This window comes from Camellia sinensis, chromosome 11 (assembly GCF_055761805.1).
Source record: "Camellia sinensis isolate YWXY chromosome 11, ASM5576180v1, whole genome shotgun sequence".
Taxonomy (NCBI): Eukaryota; Viridiplantae; Streptophyta; class Magnoliopsida; order Ericales; family Theaceae; genus Camellia; species Camellia sinensis.
Genome location: NC_138971.1, coordinates 158,348,669 through 158,368,685, shown reverse-complemented (window position 1 = coordinate 158,368,685; position 20,017 = coordinate 158,348,669). Strand labels below are relative to the sequence as shown.

The window sequence follows — 20,017 nt, the reverse complement described above, 5'->3', positions numbered from 1 at the left end:
AAGAGGATTTTAGTTTGGATAATGATAAAGCTTTTAGGGAGTTTATCCCTATCTAGCTGGGAGTTTGAGATAAGCATTACGCGCTTGAGTCCTATGAAGTGAGACTTCTAGGAGATTTGGGCACTAATGACTATAAAAAAGAGGTACCCTCGTGGGTCTTAGGTATGTGTGATATACTTTGAACAATGATTTGTGAGTTTTACTCTAATTTGATATTTGTGAGAGATTACTGATTTGATCGTCGGAGTGCCCCCCAGGTGGCAAACCACCGTAGAATTCCCATATTCTTGTTATAGGTTGTTGAGTTTAATCTAATCTATCGGTGCTCTCTAGCTGAGTTCCCCGTTTGGCTGTGTGGTCAAAAATCAACATCGACAATTTGGCATCGTTTGTGGGAACTTAAGGAGAATAGATGGCCAGTAATGGGCAAGAAGAGAAGATAAGGGACGACATCCACAGTGAGAGTGAGGAACATGTGGATCTTAACGTCAGGGAGGAAAACAGTAATGATAGAGTCCAAGAATCGAATCTCAGGGAAAAATAAGCTGGCAAAGAGCGTAACGCCCTAAAGAAGGGAAGTCGAGATGAATACTACAATGAAAGTGACCTCTAGGTATGGAAGGATAGATGACTGATGAGGGATGGGGAGATGAAAGGGATGGCAAACAAGTTGGCAGGCCTACAGTTGGTGGTCAACTTTATGATGCAGAACAACATGATGCAATCACCATTCATGTTGCAAGACACGCTGGCACCAACAACTAAAACTGATGCCCAGAAAGGAGGGCAAAAAACAGTCCTAGTAGTCCTTTAGCATGGCAAGGGACATAAGCGCTCACATTGGCCGTCAAGGGATGTCGGGCAAACAAAGTCTGCACGAGGTGAGTCGCAGAAGACACCACGAACTAAGAGGACCCATGTCAAAGAAACTCAGTATATCCAAGGGAAGGGCCTCTATTTTGATGCAGTGGACAAGGGGAAGTCCAAGTGGATGCATAATTACACCGGGAGCCGCACGCCAAAGAAGTTGAAATCTATTGATAGCCGAGTTCCCGGTAGGACGAAAAAGGATTTGAGGAACTACCTCCAGAGGAAGCGACTCAACGTTGAGATCACATCCACCGTTAAGCCGAGGACACCATTCTTGGCGGAGTTGGATACGTTTGAGGCCCCAAAGTGATTCCACATGCCGAGATTCCAGATTTACGACGGTATGTCTGATCCAAACTTGTATGTCGACTTGTATTTAAATTCAATGGCTTTGTGGAGGGGGAATGAGCAGCTGCTGTGCAAGGTATTCCCTTCATAATTTGGGAAAATAACATCTTATTGGTTTCATAAGTTGTCGAAAGGAACTGTAAAGAGTTGGGAAGGCCTGGCTGAAATGTTTGTGGCTACGTTTGTCACGAACAAATCGCAGCCATTGAGGGTAGATTCCTTATTGGCTTTGAAGATCAACGATGGCCAAAGCCTCAGGGCTTATGCCAAGAGATATTACGAGGTGTACAACCAGATTCCAGGTTATAACCAGGAGTTGTCAGTTGCGTCTTTCAAGAATGACCTGAATGATAAATGCTCACTTCAGAAATCACTCACCAAAACCCTTTCGAAAATCATGAAAAAGCTCATGAGACAGATTGAAAAATATGCCTAAGCAGAAGAAGACACATAGGGGGTGAGGACATCGAAGCAAGAAAGGAGAAATGGCTCGCCAAAGCGAGGCTGAGAGAATAGAGGTATTGACAGGTAGGAAACAGGGGTAAGGGCTGCACAGGCAGTCATTACTGTATTCAGGATCTCGATTTATAAAGTTCTGGAAAGGATCAGGAACCGGCCATATTACAGAGCGCCGAAGAAGATCCCTGGCGAGTTTATGGGAAAGAGCATTGGGAAGCATTGTGCTTACCATAATGAGGATGGGCACTTAACTCAAGGGTGCAGGACTTTGAAGTCGCACTTGGAGGATCTGGTCAGACAGGGTCACCTAAAAGACCTAGTAGATGAGGACAAGACAAGGGAAGAGCATGTATGGTGAACCTTGGGTAATCAATGTGATTCACTCAAAGGTCAATGAGAATGAAGTATGAGGGGAGACCCAAAAAGTAAGGCACCTGCAACATGTGTATCAGATCCAGCAAAAAAAGCCCAAGACAAATGAATACCAGGGACCAATAGTTTCTTTTACTGAGGGAGACCTGGATATGGTGCAGCATCCACACAATGATGCCCTGGTGGTAACTCTGAAGATTGGAGAATGCTAGGTATGGTGCATGCTGATCGACTAAGGCAGCTCTTGTGTCATCATGTATGTCAGATGTTACAAGGAGCATGGCCTTTACCTAGATGATCTAAAGCAGTCTGATAATCCCATGGTTGGATTCAATGAGACGCTGACATGGCCTCTGGGAGCCACGAACATGGAAATACAGGCAGGAAGCAAAAAAGTAACAACTGAGTTCACTGTGATAGATACTCCCTCCCTATACAATATCATTTTGGGACAACCTTGTTTGCATGAGGGCTGTTCCCTCCTTGCCACACTAACTGTTGCAATTCCCAACGGATCAGGGGACTGAAGAAGTGAGGGAGGACCAAGTACAGACGAAGAATTGCTCCATGGCAGCAATATAGTACACCTGTAATGTAAGGGAGGCAGAAAGTGCAAACCTTGAAAGCGAAAACCATGAGGTCTTGGATGATGTCGGCAAAGAACCTGCTGAGAAGAGTGAAGAACCACTGAAGAAGGTTCTGGTGTAAGAAAGAGATGATGAACACTTCTTTCTTCTCGGCTCTAGCTTAGTCGAGGAAGAAGAAAGGGAGTTGGAGGCTTTTTAAGGAAGAACATTGAGGTGTTTTCTTGGACACCTTATGAAATGCCGGGGATCAGTCCCGAGGTCACCTGTCACAGCTTTAACGTGGACGGGTCGGCCAAATCAACCATTTAGAGAGCAAGAAGGCCGACATTGATACATGTGCAAGCAGTTGAAAAAGAGGTAGACAAGCTACTAGAGGCACAGGCCATCAGAGAGGTAAATTATCCCACCTGGTTATCTAATACAGTAGTAGTGAAGAAGAAGAATAGAAAGTGGAGGGTCTGCATAGACTTCACGAGCTTGAATAAGACTTGTCCTATGGACAGTTTCTCACTACCCAAAATTGACCAACTAGTAGATGCCACTTCAGGGCATGGGAGGATGAGTTTTTTGGACTCATACAGAGGCTACCACCAGATAGCAATGTATGCCCTAGATGATAAGAAGATGGCATTTATCACTCCAAAAGGACTCTATTGTTATAGAATATGCTTTTTGAGTTGAAGAATGCAGGAGTGACTTACCAGAAACTAGTCACCAAGATGTTCAAACAGCTGATTGGGAAGACAGTAGAGGTTTACATAGATGATATGGTTGTGAAAATCAAGGAACCTGAGAACCATCTGGCCAACTTGAAGGCAGTCTTTGACATCCTGAGATCATATCGGCTTCGACTCAATGCCTTAAAATGTGCATTTGGAGTTGGATCTGATAATTTCTTAGGATACTTGGTCACAAGGAGGGGCATTGAAGAAAACCCAGATCAAATCAAGGCCATCCTTGACTTGAAGAGCCCGACAACAGCCAAACAAGTATAGATGTTGACTGGGAGAACAGTGGCCTTGAAGAGGTTCATTAGCCGAAGTTCAGACAAGTGCAAACCATTTTTTAGTTTGCTGAAGAAGGCCACCGATTTTCTGTGGATAGAAGAATGCGAAGTCGCTTTGACCGACTTGAAAAGATACTTGACAATCCCACCGGTGCTATCGAAGCCAATACCAGGAGAAGAACTATTTCTATACCTGGTAGTTTCAGACCACACAGTGAGTGCGGTGGTAATTCGAGAAGAAGAATGAGAGCAAAAGGTAATGTACTATGTTAGCAAGACTCTAGCAAGTGCATAAACTAAGTACCTGCCTCTAGAGAAATTAACACTAGCCTTGGTAATGGCTTTGAAAAAATTGAACCACTATTTTCAAGCCCACAAGATTGTGGTACTAATGGAGTATCCCCCAAACTCCTTGTTACAGTATGGAGATCTGACAAGCAAAGTAGCCAGATGGGCAGTGGTGTTGATCTAGTACGACTTGGAATTTAGGCCTAAAACAACAATCAAAGACTAGGTTCTGACTAACTTTATGGCCGAGTTCACTTCTGGCGCGATCCCAGGGTGGGCTCTAGTGAGCCGCGGCTTGGGATGTCCAAGAGAACAAGAAGAAACCCAATTGGGGCCAAAGAACCCCATACCAATAGAGCTAAAGAAGACAGAAGAAAGGCTAAAACCTGCGACATTTACATCGTTGACTCCTTCCACCTTTATGTCGATGACAGCTCCAACTGGCAGGGAGCAGGGGCATGAGTAGTGTTAGTATTGCAAAATGAACGAATAATAAAGCAGTTTATTCATTTGAGATTCAAGGCCTCAAATAATGAAGCGGAGTACGATGCACTAATTGCTAGACTAAGGCTAGCAGCAGCAATGGACGCCGACGAGGTAGTAGTCTTCTACGACTCCCAGCTCATTGTAAATCAAGCAACATGCGAGTATGCAGCCCAAGATGAGAGGATGATAGCCTATGTCAAGGAGGTTGTCAAGCTACTAACACTGTTCGAGAATTATTGGCTACAGCAGTGTCACGACCCAAACCCGGCCCTATGGGTTTAGCACCGTAACCGGCCAGTAATCCGAGATTACCGAAGGCCTGCTGAACAGTAATACAGTAAAACAGAGTACAGGGCCTGGCGGAAGCCAAAACAGTAAATAAACAATGCCCAATGAGCTGCGACAGTCTATATGAAAAGATTTTTCATACATTTATACGTAAACAGTACGGAACGGTATGCACAATATTTACAATCATTCAGACTAGGGACTCAACCCTAGATAACAGTACGGTAAACATTCAGTCTATACAAAACAGTGAAACAGTGCAGAAGGGGGAATTGTAAAACACCCCTAAGCCCTAACACGTTAGGCTCGGAACCTCGCAGTGAGGCACACAGGCTGGCTTGACAAAACTAGAGTAACCCTGACGCCTCTAGCTTCAATCCGGTGCCTGTACACCTACATATATATATGAGCAGTGAGCTAAAGCCCAGTGAATAACATAAAGCGTAAAGGGGTTTAGAATGAATGTCCTTACAGTAATGAAAACAGTTCATTTCAATCAGTATTTCAGTTGCTCAGTACAGTAAACAGTCATATGTGGTACATCCATTAGCATAACAGTAACAGTAGGTCTTAAAAGACTGAGCAGTAATGATGGCCATCAGTCAGTAAACAGTGGTGGTTCCACGAGGGAACCGACAGAGAATTCTGTCACAGTAACAGTAAGCAGTAGGTGCTAAGGATGCCACAATACAGTTCAGAATATAGGACATACATTCATTCAGTTAACAGTAATCAGTTTAGAAAATAGTACAGTTCAGTTGTTCAGAAAATAATCATTTGTGAACATATCTTTACACATTCGTTACTCACAGAGTTCGGGCTACAGTATGCTAGAGCGTGTCTCTCCAGTCGCCAACCCTACACAGTTAACAGATTGAACACACTAAGCTACACAGTTGGGAAAGATAATAACTTAATCCCTAATGCCTCGGTGTGTTCTACATCTATATCCTCAACAAGATGTCTTAAACTAGGCCTAAGAATGCCTAGAATGGGATGAGGATGCAAAGTAAAAGCATTTAAAAGCATTTTCAGAAAAACAGAGTTCTGCTCGAGCGCAGGTTTCCCCGCTCGAGCGGTAATGCAACAAAGGTACACGCTCGAGCGTAAACTTTCCCGCTCGAGCGTACTGTAAAAGTACTGGATGGGTGAAATCTCCGCTCGACGCCCGCTCGAGCGTGAGACATGACTCCGCTCGAGCGCCCAATCCTCCGCTCGAGCGGACTGCAAAATAGTGCAGAGAGATGCTGGATGCTCGGATTCCACGCTCGAGCGCCACTTTCCCCGCTCGAGCGTAAGTGCAAAATCTGGGAATTCCAGATTGCACCTCCAAGCTCCAACTCACACTCAAATGCATCAAAACCGATCCTCTTGGGCCCATTTTCTGGAAAACATTTATAAACACATAGTATAACATGGTTCAAAGCTCAATTTTGAGAAATCAAAGCCCAAGGGTGTTTAATTCAAGCTCAATTTCAAATCATTTTTTAGAACAATCTTCAAACATGACATGCATGATCTTTAAATAACTTTCAAGCTTCAAAACATGCTCTAGTGAGCCAATTGATTCACAAACAAGATGAAAACATGGACCATTACAAAATTATGGACATGCATGTGACAATTTGCCATGAATTCAACTCAAAATCCAACAATTCAAACATGCATGCATGAATTATGTTCTATTTCAACATGTATGAACTAAAACAAGACTTAGCTCCTCAATTTGACATGAATCATGCAAGAACAAGCTCAATTCATAAACAAGAGGGTAATTACTCTACCTTAGGTCTTGAATTAGAAGACTAGGAGCTCAATTTAGCAATCTACACTTCAATTCTTTTCAAATTCTAAGCAATATTGAGATGAACTCAACTCCTCAAGTCTCTCTCTCTCTCTATGGTCGGCTAAGGGTCTCACACATAGGCTAAAGAAATGTTTGATTCAATGTATGCAAAGGCTCAAGTGTGTGTGTGAGATAGTGGTCCACTAGGGGTAGTTCGGTAAATAAGGCCAACTCTGCAATTGATCAATATTTAATCTAATTTAATCATACCTAATCAGTTTTCAGATACTTATACCATAAAATCACATTAAATATGACGATCATAATACACTAACCCATTTCCGGTTCGGCCGCCGATAAGGCCTTCCATTAATAGTTTCAACATAAAACACGAACAGATCAAACAAACAGTCAACAGATAAAATGCAATTCAAACAGATGTATTCATTCAATTCAGTTTCAATTTCGGTCAGTCAGTTCAGTACTTTAACCAGTTCAATTCTCAGTCAGTTATCAGTCATTATCAGTTCCGTTTAACAGTAATCGGTGATTATCGGTAATCAATCAGTCATTAATCAGTAAACAGTATGAGGGTTGTTACAAGCAGGTTAGCCGAGATGATAATAGTCATGCCAACGCCTTGGCTAACTTGGCCAACGCGATGAAATTAGGTAGGGCAAGAACAATAATGGTTGATTATTTGTCAAGCCCAAGTATAGAGCCCCACATAACAGAATACGAAGCAATGTGCGTGGAGATGGGTTCGAGCTAGATGGATGCCATAGTTGTGTTCCTCAGAGATGACAGGTTGCCAGCAGACAGAAAAGAAGCACATAAAACCAGATTAAAGTCAGCCAGGTTTTGCTTGTCCACAAAAGGCTATGTCTACAGAAGGTCCTTCACTGGGCCCCTTTTGACATGTGTGCATCCATCCCAAGTTGAGGAATTTCTTTATGAGATCCATGAAGGTGTATGTAGAAGCCATGTTGGGGGCAGATCGTTTGCTCATAGGGCCATATCTCAGGAATACTGGTGGCCTTACATACAAAAGAATGTTGAAGCCTACGTGAGGAAATGTGAGAAGTGTCAAAGGTTCACACCCTTGATACACCAGCCAGCTGTAACCCTAAATCTAGTTTCCAGTCCATGGCCATTTGCCTAGTGGGATATGGATCTTGTTGGGCAATTGCCCTAGGTAACTAGACAGAGAAAGTTCTTACTAGTAGCTACAGACTACTTTACGAAGTGGGTAGAAGCTAAACCATTTGCAAAGATTCGCGATGTCGATGTAAAAAATTTCATTTGGAAGAACATCATTACCAGGTTTGGGTTCACAAGAGCCATTATGGCAGATAATGACAACCAGTTTGACAGTAAGCTAATCAAAAGCTTCTGTGCAAAGTACAATATTAAAAACTATTACTCTACTCCTAGCTTCCCCCAGAGTAATGGTTAGGCATAAGCATCCAACAAGACCATCCTGGATGGGATCAAGAAGAGGCTAGAAGCAGCCAAAGGGAAATGGGTGGAGGAATTGCCCAATGTTCTATAGGCATATCGGACTACGCCGAGAAGATTTACTAGAGAATCTCTTTTTGCCATGACATATGGCACTGAAGTAGTCATTCCTTTAGAGATCGGCATCCTTGGAATCAGAACCTAGGGAGTGGGGAATGGGACCAATGAGGCATTCCTTGCCTGAGATCTTGATCTAATAGAAGAAAGAAGGGAGACAGAAGCAATTTGGTTGGGGGCATACCAACAACAGCTTGCTAGGGCATACAACAAAAAGGTCAATCCCAAAGAGTTTTAGATTGGGGGCCTCGTCCTTAGAAAGGTTGTCGGCAACAAGAAGGATCCCAAGGAGGCCAAGTTGGCCCAAACGGAGAAGGACTATATCGGATCATCTTGGTAGCCAGCAATTGCACATATCGACTAGAAGACACTGATGGCAAGGAGTTGCCACGACCTTGGAACATAAGCAATTTAAAATTTTTCTACCATTAATTTCTGTTTTTAAGGTGTATGTAAAGATTTTATTAGCCAAAGAATTAATAAAATAGTTCGATTTTGTGAAATTATTGTTGAAACTTGTGTGATAGGACTAAACAGTCTTACGACGATGTTCCCATGGTGAACATGACGTATAACTTAGACATACCATATGGTAGAGTTGAACTAAGCTTGCAATGTTTCTGTATAAAACATGACTTAGACTTGCCATATGGTAGAGTTGAACTAAGTTTGTGATGTTTCTGAATAAAACATGATGAATAATTTAGACTTGCCATGATGGTGGAGTTGACCTAAGTTAGCAATGTTTCCAAATGAAACATGACTAGTAACTTAAACTTGCCATGACGACAGAGTTAAACTAAGTTTGACCTGGTTAGATTGCAAGAGAGATTGAGGTAGAAAACCTCGGCTACAATGGTCTAAATTAAACTGTGGTAGCAACAAGAGATACATCCTTAGTGTGAATATAAGTGGTACGTAGGTTCACATTAGGGGGCAGGAAGTGAGAATGAGCATAACACTAGTGAAATTTTTTGAAATTTCAAGTTAAAGTTATCCGAGATCATTGTTAGGTGGAACTACCCGAGATTGGTTAATCTGAGATAAGAGTACTGTACTGTATCAGGAGTGTAATTGTCTGAGATACCCAGCCAAAGTGCTAGACTTGAAATGGCTGAAGTCTTGGCAAAAGACAACAAGTACAAGTGAAGAAACATCACTTGTAAAAATTTGATGAATAGTTTTAAAGTGTTGTTTGGTCGAGATAAATAGTAATAGTCGTTATCCGAGGTGATTAGTATATTCAATTCCAAGGTGAGAATATATTCGAGGTCTGAGGATCCGAGATGAGGAGCCAAGTTGTTAGACTTGGAAAGGTCATAAAAAATTCTAAGTATGGAAAGAACATGCAAGGCATAAAATCAATGAAGTAAGCATGCAACACTTAGAAGAAAAAAGGAGATTGGCATTGTAAAAGAAACTTGTTCATACACAAAGGCACATCGGCCAAACAAAAGCAGAAATTGTTCCAAACATAGCAAAATTACAAATGTTCAGGCAGAAAAGAAAAGGTTCAAAGAAAAAGGAAAAATCCTGAGGGCATGGGTCTTTAATGTTTTCCTCAAACTGTCCTGCCTTGGCAATTGGTGTTATTTCAGCCTCGGTAGTTAGCTGGGTAGACTTCTCGACCTCAATCTCAGCGTAGATCTCAAGAAGTGTTTGGTCAAGACTCTTCTTGGCAAACTGGACCTCGGCCTCAAAGGTAGCCTTCTGGGCAGAGGTGTCCTTGGAAACCTCGTCTTCTTCCTTTGTGGTCAAGTCCAGGACTTGATCATTAAGAGTTGGGGACTTGGCCCTAGCAGTGACCTCAGCCAAAGCAGCCTCTTCAGCCTCGGCATTGTCGTCTCCGAAATCCGACTCCTCTTCGGCCTCAGACCGGACATGCGAGGAGGTAAATGGCACGATGAGTCGGCTGATATCTTGGAGAGGGAAGTCATTGAGCATGGATAGCTTCTTGAGTGTCACCATCCAGCTAAGGTAATAGCTTTTGTTGTAGGCCAGATTGACTTGGGCCTTGTATTGGTCATGCATGATAGCTTGCCCCTTCTCGAACGCCTTCTCATTGGCCACCTTTACCTCGGCCTCTTTTGATTCGATGGCCTCCTCGAGCTTGGCCTTAGACTCTGTTGTCCTGACCTCGATAGCCTTAATGTTGGCCTTGGCGGCTTCGGCAACGGCGTCAGCTTTAGCCTCAGCCTTGCTTTGAGCAGCCTTGTCCTTATCCATTAGACCTTGGTTGTTGGTCTCGGCCTTGTTGAGTAAAGAGATGAGATTGACAGCTTCTTGAGTCTTCTTCACCAAATCCTTCTTCATCAACTCAGACTTGACTGTATAAGAATGAGCATGCTAGATGGCCTGCAAGAAACATAACAAGTTAGAAAACTTTGGCTAAGTGTTGGAAAGCTGAAATGGGAATAATAAGAAACTTACCAAGATGGAGTGCTGCATCATGAGGGAAAAGTTCTCATACTACTGAAGCTCGGCCATTTGGTTCATATCGGTCGGAAGGAGCACGACTGTTGAAAGAGCGGCGTCGACCTCTACGTTGTCGATTGCACTATCATTTGCTCTTAGAGGTCGGTCTCCAACCATGACCTCGGGTGCCTAGGTCTGGTCGCGGGAAGAACTGCTCCTACTATCAGGACCCCTAGATCTCAGCTTGTTTGGTAGTGGTGCATCGAATGAATCGGCTTCAACCGGCCTCTTCTCGGTATCAGTTAGTTTGGATATCGGAATGGAATCCTCTGGGTCCTTCTCAGAGTCAGAAGGAATATGGGTGACAATGGCCTTGGCCTTGGTCTTTTTGACCCGTTTCTGCATAGGCTTAGGCTAGGAAGGAGGCGTGGACTACATGGATAAAACGTCGGGAAAACCAGTAAGTGGATCTTCAGCCATAGCTAGTTTGTGACCCATCTCTTCAGTAGTGGCTGCAATGGTCACACTAGTGCCAAAGTGAATTGCAGGCAAGGCAATTGGTGGTTTTGTTAGATCGTAGGCCGACAAGTCTGAACCTTGGCGTTTAAGACTTTGGGTTCGACCGATGGGTGCGTTTGAAACTCAACGTTAGCGTCGACATCGACGTTGGGATAGTGGAATGAGTTGGGCAGTAACAGAAGATTGAAGCTGCTCTACAGGGTCAGAACTAGAGGCCTGGTCTGGCCTTGGAGAAGAGACAGCTAGTGGAGTTAAGGTGGACAGAGTTTGGTTTCTCTTAGGAACATCAGGAAGTGATGATTGGTATGTTGGCACGTAGTTCAGTAGAAAGGGTGCCTTGCATTTTTCGATAGGTAGACCCAAAAGCCGGATAAGATCTCGGCTTGGAATGTACTCTTGGCAAAAATTCTTTGATGGATAGGGAAGAGCTGCAGAAACAACGAGAAAACATTAGTACATTTGATAGAAATAAATTACTAAGTGCTAACAAAATAGAACTATGGGATGACTAAGTTCTTACCCTCATCTTTTCTAAAAACTCCTCGGCGCAGAGGATAGTGATGAAGATTGTCATCTAGAGCGAATTCCCAGTTTTCCAAGATAATCAAATAGTCATCTTCAGCGCCCTTGTTGGAGTCAGAGAGGTCGGCTAATAATTTGTACTTGGTAGATCTGGGCTTGAGGTAGTAGGTGTAGCCGCTCTTGGATTTGAGGTTACATATAGTGTAGCAATATTGGAGGTCAGACAGGGTTATCCTAGCTTTTTCTCAGCGTGCCAACTCGGCAACACCATTGATGACTCTAAAGGTGTTGACAGCCAGTTGCATAGGGTGGACTTTATAAAAGTGAAGGACTTCCCTAAAAAAGATATCAAGAGGGAATCTGAGTCCACCCTCAATTATGGAAACTACTGGAAATGGGTAGAAGGCCTCTCCTAGCATGTTCGAGTCCTCCTTCCCAGCCAGTCTGAAGTAGACATCGACTGGAATGGAGAACTCCTGGCGGAAGTACTCAAGTTTGGTCGGTGAATCTACTCTCCTACCCATTATCTCGGCTAAGGTGATTTGGGTATTGTTGTCTGTATGAAGAAGGGTTTACTATGCGTTCAAAGATCTCGGCAAGACCCTAATGAGTACTAGGGAAAGAATTCTGGGGGGATTAAGGGAGTTCTTGTTTCTATTTTCCTAAGAATATGGTTTATAAGAAAATCCCAAACCTAATTATATGGAAAAACAAGATGCAAAGGCAAGAATCTGGAAACTAGGCACATAAAACAAAAGAAACAAAGACTGAAAATCACCATCTCAGTGACTGAAATACAGAGAGTACAGAAACAAGCAAAGATACATTCATAAACATCTAAGTGACGGTGTGTGAAGCAATGGTGCACAATCAAGAACACGATTGAAGCAAGAAATAGAAATTCAAGATCTAGACAAAAATACAGAGTTAATGGCAACACATGAACATTTAACAAATACAATGTAAGGCAATGTGACGAAAACAATACAGGCCATTCAAGAATACACCATGATCAGTATAGTGTAAAATAGATTTAAGAACAAGAATTGATCTGGAATGTCTAAACATGAAAAATGGCAACCAAAATCAGGGAGTGAATAAAGAATTTGAACAGCGAGAAAATGCATAAACATTTTACAATGATTTCATACTCAGGGACAGTGGGAAATTGAATTTAAAAAGAAGAAATTGAGAGCTTACCGAGTAAGGCCGAGGAAACGACGCCGGAACAAAGCTCGCTAGAGTCAAACGGTGCCTTTGGTCAGAACGAAATAGTTGATAGGCTCGTCAGAGATAGAGAACGGAGCAGTTGTAAAGCTTTAAAAGGATGAAAATGACGGAGCAAGGAAAACGCACAAAGAGAAGGTGTGAGAATAGAGAGAGAATGGGAATTGAAAGTGAAGAGACGGAGGGACAAGAGAAAGTTGGGACACGTGGAAGAAACGGTTGAGATGACTGTGCGTAACAGTTCATGCACAGTTGAAATTCTTGAAATAATGAGGCAATAACCTCGGCTAGAGAAGCAATCTCGGATGGGATGCTTAGAAAATGTGGTTCTTGGTTTGTGATTCTTGATAAAGTGGGCAACTAAGTCCTTGTTTCGTAAAGCCGATGAGTCATGACCTCTGTCAGAGAAATACATGTGCAGGTTCCATCACCTCAGGTTATTGAACTAATAGAACCTAGGGGCTGTTGTGGGGAAGTATTTAATGAGTGACAGCACGTGGTTAAGGTGGCGCCGAAGTGTGAGCCGAGGTGCCATGTGGCCTGGTTATGCTTGCCAAGATAATCTCGGCCAGGCCGAGGTTATCTGCGGAGATGTCGGAATCCGAGATAAGTAGATAAAAGACAAGAATCCTAGACGAACGACGATTCTAGTTTAGATAAGGATAAAGTTCTTAGGGAGTTTATCCCTATCTAGCTGAGAGTCCGAGATAAGCATTATGTGTTTGAGTCCTATGAAGTGTGGCTTCTGGGGGATTTGGGCACTAATGGCTATAAAAGAGAGGCACCCTCGTGGGTCTCAGGTATGTGTGATATACTTTGAGTAGTGACTTATGAGTTTTACTCTGATTTGATATCTGTGAGAGATTACTGACTTGATCGTCGGAGTGTCCCTAGGTAGCGAACCACTGCGGAATTCTCATCTTCTTGTTATAGGTTGTTGGGCTTAATCTATTCTATCGGTACTCTCCAGCTGAGTTCTTTGTTTAGTTGTGTGGTCAAAAATCAACACTCACAATATCATATTTATAGCAAAACTACAACGGTTAGTTACTTTTAATTTAGAGGTGCATAATATAGATTCACCATTTATAACTACAAAATGACATAATACATGACAACATTTATAATTTTTACCACAAAAATTTATAACTTTACACATTAACTTTCTCTTATATGTTATTAGAGATGGCAAATGAGTGAATATGGGGAGATCAAAACGGGTTATACATTTAAAACAATTCAATCCAAACTCATCCATTTAATAAATGGGCTTAAACGAGTTAGATTGAATTAGATCCAGGTTGGACAAATAAACCCAACCAACCCGTTTACTTTATCTTCTTTTATTTTTTCATTTAAAAAAAAAATATATATTTATTTTTATTTTTATTTTTATTTTTTACTAAACATTTTTTTATTTTCATTTTTTTAAAAAAAATTATGTAATTTTTTTTTTTAAATTGGTGGTAGAGGTGGTGCCATTTAGACGGGCTTAAATGGATATCCATATCCAACCTATATAAATCCAATTTTAATTGGATTGACAATAAACAACTCATTTAAATCCATTTATTGATCTAGACAGATTAAAATGTGTTTTAAATTAATATAATTGGGCGAGTCCATAACTTTGGGTTAAATTTGTCACCTCTATATGTTATCATTATTTTTGTATTATTTGTATTGGCGAAAGACACTGTTGGAGAGCCAGTAAAGAGACTATTTGCATGAGGGTGAGAGGCAATGCAAATAAAAATTCGTCTTATGCTACGCCAAATCCGTAATAGAGAATTTTGGGCGAAGCTAAGGCCATGATTTACATGTCTTTATTTTCTGGTATTAAAAAAAAAAAAATACACATCTGCTGAATTTTTATAAAATATTTATATATTAATAAAAAAAATTATAAATTTAATTATTAATGTTTATAAAATTTACCATTGAGTTGAATTTTTTTTTTTAAATAGAGTTGTAATTCCTTCCAAAAAAATAAAATAAATATGTGCATAGTATTAAACGTCAACCCACATCATTAATCTAAACCACCAAAATTTAGTTAATATAATATAAATATTTTTTCGCTCGTTACCAATTGATTTTGAATTAGGTAGTATGAAAATTAGATCTTGAGTCGCCTCACAGCAACCGGATTTCAGCAGTACATGACAAAAGTACAAAATTGCAATGCAAATGGTCGTGAGTCTAGGACGCAGTGAAAAAAAAATAAAAATGGCTGCAATAAGACGCAATCAAAATGGCCTACGAAACAATGAAAATGACCCAAAGCACTTTATAAAATCGATATAAATCCACTTTGATTTTGTGTATTGTGGAATCAAAGGTAATACGTCTTCTCCTCTTCATATCTTATCTACTTGCTATTTTTTCTTTGTAACCAACTAATTCCTTATTTTGATGCGGATCTCTCTCTGTGTTACTATATTAAATCATGGCAACGACAACAACAAGAAGAAAACCTCAGCAAGGCACGCAAACAAACTTGATTGGACATATCAATGTTTCATTTCTAAGCATTACAACACACTCCTACTACTGCTTGTCTCAACAACAACATAGTACCTCATCACTCTCTGCTTCCTGTCACGCCGTTCTGGCCTATATTGTCCCAGTGCTCCTCTGCTTTTTGCAAATCAAGTATCAAAGGAAGGACATATTCCCATTCGACACATATCCCAAATCTTTGGCTGTTTCCATTGTTAGTATGCTTCTCTATTGCTCCGCTTACTATGCCGAACTGAAATCTTCTTCTTATAAAGATCACCGCCGCTGGCAAACTTATGCTTGTCATGGGACAGTGGTGATTGGTTGGCTTGGTTTGGTGTCTCTGGCTTCAATTCTTTTGCCAGACTCAGTTGGGCCTCTTCTCTACTTCCTCTATATATTGTTCTTGGCAGGTGAGTTTCTTGGCAGGTGGCTCTATTAGATAGCATCGTGGGCAGAGTTCCAGTAATGCTTCCAAGTCGGTTCACAACTGCTCATGCCCTACGGAGGACTATCTCATCAGCATAATCAGCAATCAATAAACCTTTTTTGTTTGGGTCAAATAATGATGAGCTGTGTCTGATACGGTTATATCAAGAATGTTAGTTTATTCTTGGCTCTTTTTTTTTTTCCTCCTAATATTTCCATATTTCCTCTTTTTTTTGCTTAGTAATGAAAGTGATAGTAGTAGTATGGATATGTAGGTTGTTCCCAGTTCTAAGAAACAAAAATGGGATTTGCTATTTTAAATAAGTTTCTTAATTCCCTCATCACTATTCCTCAATTCTATTTGGTACTGATGATGCACAATACCATTCAAAAGCCATCAATTTACAAACAAAAAAGCACAAGAACCAGTTTCTTTGTCCAAAAATTCAGCAAGTTGTCCTTGCCACATATTAGTCCCTATTTGTATTGATACCAGTTTGGAAAGATGCAAGAAAATGAATTTTGTATAAATAAAGTTATTTTAGATGTCATCCACATTATATTACATTAAATTTAAATTTATATTATAAAATTTCTTTTTAATTTCATGTAACTTTGGAGACTATTTTTTGGAGTTCCTTACATTTTATGTTTTTATAAATAAAAAAATTTAATGAACAGAGTTGGATTTAATAACCTCACTATGTCACAATCCAAACCCGGTACCCAAAGGCATGGTGTCGCAACAAGATAAAAATAAAAATAATTCTAAATTTCTGTAGTAGTAGCGTAACGGATAAATTAAATAAATTAAAACAAAATAGTTGGATACCAAAGGTTTATTAAAAGAAATAAAAATAGTCATCTGGGCCTTTATTTTATTACAAGAGTCCAATAAAAGATACAGATAGTACACAAAAAAAAGAAGAGAAAAACACTATAATTTATCCCCTATTTTGATCCCGCTGAATCTCATCACCTGAAAGGAATAATAGTTATAAGCACATAGCAGAGTGAGAAATATTATACTGTGAATATAGGGGTACAAAACAGCCATGGATAGTTATTTAAGCTAAAACATTAACATAATTTAAGTTGAATAAATAAATCATTTAAGTGGCAGAAACTGAAATACAGAAATTATGTAAAAAACTATAACCACGGTACTAGATAGAACAAAACATGGGTCACTGGAGTAACAATCAGAACATGGGTCAATGGATCCATGACAAACAGAGGATCACAATGTGGCCAAATAGGGGCCAATGGTTTATTTAAGTTCTCAAAGGCGTAGGACTCTCGTGGTGGTACTTACAGAACATAATTGTTTATAAAATCTTTGTCAAATAATTTCTAAAATTTAAACAAACATATTAATGGGTTTCAATTTAAGTAAATGAAGTTCAGAAAATAATCCACGTAGTTGAAATATTAACATAACCATAAAACATAAATTATATAAAATAAATTGTGATAACTCAAAACATTCGTAAAATATATCATGGTAACTCAAGACATATAGAAAACATTTTATGGTAACTCAATATATAATATAACTCACTTTAAAATTACTCCTAAATTATTCTGGGCTTACTCCCTGTTTCTTGTGTTTATTGCTCGAATGCTCTCTACTATAGCACTGTATTTTCTTGCTCGGATGCTTTCTCCTACAGCACCTATCTTATTTATATAGAACCAAGAGTGCCTCCCAAGCAACAAAGCATACATGCAGGTAATTCCTCTTAATGCCACCTGTCCTTGGCCCTTAACTTTCTCTTCCCAATTGCCATTTGTCTTTGGCCCTTAAGTTTATCTCAAGGAATTACCAAGGGCCATGTTAATCTTTGGCCCATCGAAAGTTTGTTTGGCCATTTTTTTATTATTATTTAGTATTACTTAATTCAATTCTAAAGGTTATGATTCCTAAAATTACTTATGATTATACATTAGGTTCACGTCTAAAACCTCACAACCCAACTATAAAATATTACTTACCACTTATTGAAATATGGGTGTGTTTGGTAATGTTTACGTTTTCAGTTTATATTTACAAAAATTTTATAAACTGATTTTTGTTTATTTTTAGAAAAACATAAACTACAAACGTGTTTGGTAATCGACAAAATGTTTAAAAAAATTTAAAAATATAAAAAAGAGTGAGAAATGGCAAGTGGTGGCAAGTGGCGGCGAAAAACGATGGTGGAAAGTGGTGACGGTAGGTGGTGGGTAGCTGATGGTGGTGGGTGGTGGCGGGTGAGTGGTGGTGGTGGGTGAGTGAGTAACGGTGGCAGGTGGTAGCGAGTGGGTGGTGGATGGTGGGTGGTGGTGGCGGGTGGTGGGTGGTGGTTGGTGGTTGTGGCAGGTGGGTGGCGGATGGCGAGTGGTGGTGGGTGGTAGCGGGTGGGTGTTGGTGGCGGGTAGGTGGTGAGTGGTGGCGGTGGGTGATGGTGGCGGGTGGTGGGTGGTAGCGAGTGAGTGGTGGTGGTGGTAGTGGCGGGTGGTGGGTGGTGGTGGCAAATGGGTGGCGAATGACAGGTGGTGGTAGGTGGTAGCGGGTGAGTGGTGGGTGGTGATGGTGGGTGAGTGGGTGATGGTGGCGGGTGATGGGTGGTAGCGAGTGGGTGGTGGTGTTGGTGGTGGTGGTGGCGAGTGGTGGCAAGTGGGTAGCGGATGACGGGTCGTGGTGGGTGGTGGCGGGTAGGTGGTGGGTGGTGGTGGTGGTGAGTGGGTAGGTGACAGTGGCGGGTGGTAAGTGGTAGCGAGTGGGTAGTGGTAGTGGTGGTGGATGGTGGTGGCAGGTGGATGGCGAGTGGGTGGTGGGTGATGATAGTGGTGGTGGTGGTTGCGGGTGGTGGTGGCGGGTAGGTGGCAGGTGGCTGGTGGTGGAGGGTGGCTAGTGGTGGCAGGTGGATGGCTAGTAGGTGCCGGGTGGTGGTGCTGGGTGGTGGTAGCGGGCGATGGATGGTAGTGACGGGTGGTGGGTGGTGGTAGTGGTAGTGGTGGTGGTGGCGAGGGGTGGGTAGTGGTGGTGAGTGGGTGGCAAGTGGGTGGTGGTGGTAGGTGGGTGGTGAGTGGTGGTGGTGGCAGGTGGTGGTGGCGGAAGATGGTGGTGGAAAATAGTAGCAGGTGGTGGCTAGTGTTGGGTGGTGAAAAAAAAAAAAAAAAAAAAAAAACTGAAAACTCAAAACGGAAACATATTTTTTGTGTTTTCATTTTTTGGCTAAATTTATAAACCGAGACCACTGATTTATAAATCAAAAATTTTACCAAACAAGTTTTTATTTGAGTTTTTAAAATTTTTGTAAATATAAACAGAAAACTGAAAACGTAAGTGTTACCAAACAGCACCTTAATGTGCGGTGCCTCATAATTTATTTCCTTAACAATTTAATCGATTAATTCCCAATTTCCTAAACTACGCATTTATTTATTTATTCATTTATTATTATTTATTTATTTTATTTTATTACTTTTTTTATAATAATTCTATTTATTGCAGTATTAAATAAAATTTACAAATTCGGGTGTCACACACTATGCATATAAAAGGATTTTTTACTCGAGATTTGAGGCATAAAAACTTTTACTTCGGATATAAAAAAGTTCAGATCTACACTCTAAAACTGTAGATTTATTGTAATAACCCCGACCTATGATTAACGCTAATCCATGATTTCATGTACCGAATGAGTTACTAAGATCAAATTTTGGATTTATTACACATGTGTTGCATTATTTGTGTTTCTATTTGTTTATTGTAGGAATATCTGTTTGAGATGCTACTATATTTTGCGGTTTGAAGGCCTTATCTGCATCTGATTCAGAAATTAACTTGGTATATGTGTAATGTGAAATTTATAGAATTTTATGGTAGGTTTAATTGAAATTTGATTTGGAACGATTAAATTGGAATAATTAATGTCAATGTGATTAACCTAAGTCAATCTTAATTAAGCCTATATAAGGCTACTTTGACTCCCTTATTTTACTTTACACCCACATTCCCTACTCCTTGAGCTCATAAACGTGAGAGGAAGAGAGAATTAGAGAGTGAGAGTTGATCTTAAGAAGCCAAAAAGGAAGAATTACTAGGAAATTAAAGGAGAATTGGAGAATTGAGTTAGGATTCACCAAGAGTTCAAAGAATTGAATACTTTAGGTAAGAAACAAAGCCTTTAGTCTTGAAGTTGAGTTGTTTCACCTATGAATTTAAGTGAATTGAGCTAGGAGATATAGGAACCAAGCTTAAGAAGTAGGAAAGAAGATCAATTCATATATGCATGTACATTTCATTACATTTGGAGCATATTTGCTAGGAATTCTCTCATGCATGTCACA

At 40.7% G+C, this 20,017-nt stretch overlaps 1 protein-coding gene across 1 annotated transcript in view; it reads left to right on the top strand.

Annotated features, from left to right (window-relative positions):
* The window catches only part of LOC114272364 (calcineurin B-like protein 6), a 28,093-nt gene extending 12,854 nt beyond the window's left edge, over nt 1-15,239 (top strand). The window contains exon 8 of the transcript XR_014344857.1: nt 15,221-15,239. The gene's annotated coding sequence lies outside the window, so the exon portion shown is untranslated. The remainder of the gene's footprint in view (nt 1-15,220) is intronic.
* Nucleotides 15,240-20,017: the final 4,778 nt, after the last annotated feature.